This window comes from Manacus candei, unplaced genomic scaffold, assembly GCF_025592945.1.
Source record: "Manacus candei isolate 608988 ecotype Guabito, Panama unplaced genomic scaffold, ASM2559294v1 h1tg000028l, whole genome shotgun sequence".
In the NCBI taxonomy this organism is placed as follows: domain Eukaryota; kingdom Metazoa; phylum Chordata; class Aves; order Passeriformes; family Pipridae; genus Manacus; species Manacus candei.
The window spans coordinates 24,333,498-24,337,681 of record NW_026138076.1 but is presented as its reverse complement, the minus strand read 5'-3'; the positions used below and the strand labels follow the sequence as shown (position 1 = coordinate 24,337,681).

The 4,184-nt window shown below is 35.1% G+C and overlaps 1 long non-coding RNA gene across 1 annotated transcript; it reads right to left on the bottom strand.

Annotated features, from left to right (window-relative positions):
- Positions 1-847: 847 nt before the first annotated feature.
- LOC127472452 (uncharacterized) lies at positions 848-3,746 on the bottom strand. Its single transcript, XR_007905009.1, has 3 exons — positions 3,585-3,746; positions 2,741-2,823; positions 848-978 (listed from the first exon to the last, which is right to left on the bottom strand). It is a non-coding gene; the product is annotated as an uncharacterized LOC127472452 (long non-coding RNA).
- Positions 3,747-4,184: the final 438 nt, after the last annotated feature.

Below are 4,184 nucleotides of genomic sequence, written 5' to 3'. Positions count from 1 at the left end.
CTCACAAGACATTATTTCATAGAACAGAGCCACCCTTAATGCATGAAGTGTCAGTTTGATAAATAATCTGGTGAGTGATTCAGATCTTTTTCAAATTGCTATCTTAATCGTTGGTCAGACCAAAGCATTATAGTATTCTAGTAAATCTTCTGGTAGTCTTTTATAATATGTGTCCGATTCAGAGCAAATCTTGTTTTCTTTGATTTCCGTTTTTAGGAAGACCAACTGATGCTTAAGACAACCAAGGATTAAGAAAATGCAAGTTAAAAAAGAGAAAAAATACTCCTGTGAAAGATGAATTCCAATACCATCTGCTCTTCAAGCACTTTTAGACTAGAGAAGTTAAGTAGTGCTGGCAGTCTGCCCTGAAAGTGATCACATGAAAGCTATGAATAAAGCAGGTTGCTGACATGATTGGGTAGCAGGCCCAAAAGAAAGAGTTAATGGAACTTTCTGCTGTGTTGCACTTGTATAACTGAACCACAGACCTGCTCTATATTTCTAAATAGAAGTAAAAATTTGTATACATGCATTATAAAAGAAAAATATTTCTAGTACAGTATTATTACTCTGTGTTTCTCTTGTTCAGCGGAACTTGTGACCACACTAAGAACTGGTTTATGATTCGCTTCCTTTAGGTTCCCTGCTTCAAGTTGCTAATTACTTTCAGAAAATGCATTTAGGAAAATTAAGGTGCTTCCTGTTAGGAAGCACCAGGCACAATTCTACAACATGAATTAAACATTAATAGTATAATCTTTTTTAATACCTGTTCATACTGAGAAAAAAAATCAAATAAAAACCCATGCTTTCAGTCAGAAAAATTATTTCTTGTCCATGGCTCTGAAGTACTTTATTAGAAAATCCCTCTGATATACGACACATGGGACAAGAAGCAGCCCTGTTCCACAATCTGGTTTAGCTTGAAAACAATTATTGTCTGGGCGGGGAGACGTAGCAGGACTACATGTAGGCTTCCTGTCCAGAACCATACAAAGGGGTGTCAGATAATTTCTGCCATCCTTCCACTCAGTGTTCTTTTATATCTCACATCCCTTAACAGAGTTCTGTAGAACAACTGAGGATATTCTTGCTAACTATTCAAAGGGAAACAAGTTCCCGTATGTGTAAGTCCTAACTCTCAGAGCTAGTCCACATTAGAGTATAAAGTTCTAGGTGTTAATTACAAATCACATGCAATGAAATCAAGTCGGTAGTCAGACCATTAAATCCCCTGGAATATTAATATGTTAGTACAGGATATTTGTGATTCTTTTGCTGCAATTGTTTTGGCTCTCTTTTTTCCATGTCATTAAACAATAATATTTGAAAAAATTTTTTTCGTATCTGAAAAATATCCCATTTTATGATTTCTCTTACCATTTCTGCACACACAGACCTGAACTCCCAGGGGACTCCATGAAAGCTTTTTTCCATTAACTCAGAAACACAGTGGCAAAATGTAATTTTTTTGTTATGTTTAAAATGGTACTGATATACTAAAAGAAAAATGACAAGGTAATTACTGTGTGGGAGACAGCCTTCTGTAGCTATGTGGATTTTTTTTCAATTCTTCGATGTCAAAGACTGTGTGTCATTGCTAGATCTACTGATGTGCATTTGAATACTTCAGGAGGAATACTGTATGTTAGCTCAGTTTCAAAGACTTTGCTGAATAGGTACTTTCCCTGCCCACATCCCCACCCCCCGCTCCAAGATTACTGGGAACAGTATTAAATTGTATAATATATAGATGATCTTTTGTTTTATTTATAGAAACCTCATCCTCATCCACCTAAAGAAGAAAGAAAAACAACCAGTTCCGTTATTTCAGATGAAAACTTTGTGCTAGGATACCAGAAAACAGATAAAATACAGTGCATTTATAACAAAGGGGAAACACAAAACAAACAAGCAAACAAAAAATAAAGAAGCAAAATACTAAGTAGGGCATATAGGAGACAAATGGAGATGAAACTGGTTTGGTTGATTCCTAATGTGGTATCCTGAAAACTGAAAGAAATATGATAATGAAGGGAGACCCATGGTAACCTCAGAGGTAATTTCTTGAAAAGAGGCAAATATCTGAAAAAAGAAATGGATTAAAAATGTGTCAAGAACCAGTTGATTGCTTAAAAAAAGATGTGTCAATCACTGCCTGTCAGAAAAGAGCAGGGTTTAAGAATATAGTTCCTTAACGAAAAATACCAAAAGAAAACCAACAGACTACACAAAAGAGAGGCTACTTCCAAATTAAAGTATGTGTTTGTGAGATCGTAAAATTAGAAAATAGAGATGGAAGGCACCTTAAGATTCTGTCTAAGCTATTTCTCCATCAAAAGATATGATCCACTACATCAAAACTGTTCCTGAGAGATAGTTTTTTAATCTCCTCTTAAAAATGCCTGAGAATCCTAAAGTCTAAGAAAAGCATTCTTGGAAAATAGATGAAAATTCTGTGCCATATACAATACAGTCTGCTTAACAATATCCCAGTAAATTACAAAAGCTGTTACCAGAGGTAAGGCTCAAATTTGAGAAGGACTAAGGGAAACATACCAATGTGCTTTTAACAATAACTTTTCCTAGTCTGATTTATTATTTATTTTCCTTTAAGCTTTTTATGTTAAATACAATTACATTGTAAGTACATGTGTTTTTTTCTTAGAAGCAGTACATCACAAATAATGCTTCTAATAGAGATATTTTACTATTTATTTTTTAAAATATATTGACATACCTGAATTCCACTCAAAGATGATTATCCTCTCTACAAGATCACTTGAACTCCTTTAGTTTATTGGGGATGATATTGACTTGCCACTGTTATCAGATTGAAGCAGGAAGAAAAAGGAAGAGTTACTACTTGTTTTCAGTGGAAACTATGTATTTTCCCAATCAATCAACATTTCAGCTCATTTCCCGTAGAAATTAGTTTTAAGTCTCAAACAAACCAACCCAAATGAAGAATTTTTCAAGTCAAAATCTCTCAGATATCTAGCTCAAACAGCTTAACTCTGTTGTTTATTTCTGATTTCAGTCTTATGCCTCAATAATCTAACAAAAGAAAGGACAAAACATATGTCTTGGAGATGCACTTGTTTGTGATTTGCTGATACCATCCTGGTTTATTGATATAGAAACATAATAAGTGAATATACTCTTGTTAAATGAATACTGGGGCATTTGGTCTCCTGCCTTTAAATAAGTAGGCACCAAACAGCCAATTCCTCACTCCCATGTTCAAATCATGAATTTGTGGAGAAACTTAGAACTTTCTTGAATTCAACCAATGACATATTTGGGTTTTATATGAGGAAAGAATTTCACATTATATGAGGAAAGAAAACTAGATTATAGTTTTTGAAAGTGAAAGATCAAGTAATAAAATAATGGAGACTAGAATAAAGTGAAATAGAAAGCAATTTATGAGAAAAGGACAGAGATATAATAAATAATATCAGTTGGGTGACAAACTAGAAGGCTAATGAAAAAAAAAACAACAGAAACTAAAAGCAGCAGGAGATATAAGAACTGGAAATTCACGAGATGGTTAGGCATAACAGATGAAAAAATGAGTGTACCTGGGGGAAAGATGACAAAAACCCCACAGTAATCTGCTGCATACATCTCAAAATCTTTGGTACAGAAAGGTGTTATGTTAATTATGTGATCTATATTTATTAAGGTAATTGAAATAGCAGAACCTAAAGGAAGAACTGCCCTGGTGATGTGCAGGTTGCTTGTTGATACCTTGCAGTTGTTTCTCCCAACGTGTGGTGCTGGGGAATAGGTTCTGCAGAGTGTTCTTAACATGGAAGGTCAGCAGAAAACCCTGCACTCCAACTTTTTTTTTTCCAATTTGAAAATATTAATGTTACAAAATGCCCCCCTCATCATTTCAGTACTGAGCTGATTAATAAAGTTTCACCTTCCTGCCAAAGCCATCAAAGCTACAGATCAGCTCTGGAGATAATAGGCTGCATGGAAGGAGAAGGAATCAGTCTCTGTGACATTTGAAGCTTTTTTCCTGTGTTCTCCAGTGGAATACTAACATTAGTCAGGGTGAGAGCAGAGAAGGCCCTAAGGACAGCATGGAGATGATGGAAAGATAGATCCTCCTCATAGATCCTCTTCCCAGGATACAGAGAAGCCATCTGGACAGTTGCTTTGCTAGTCTTTAT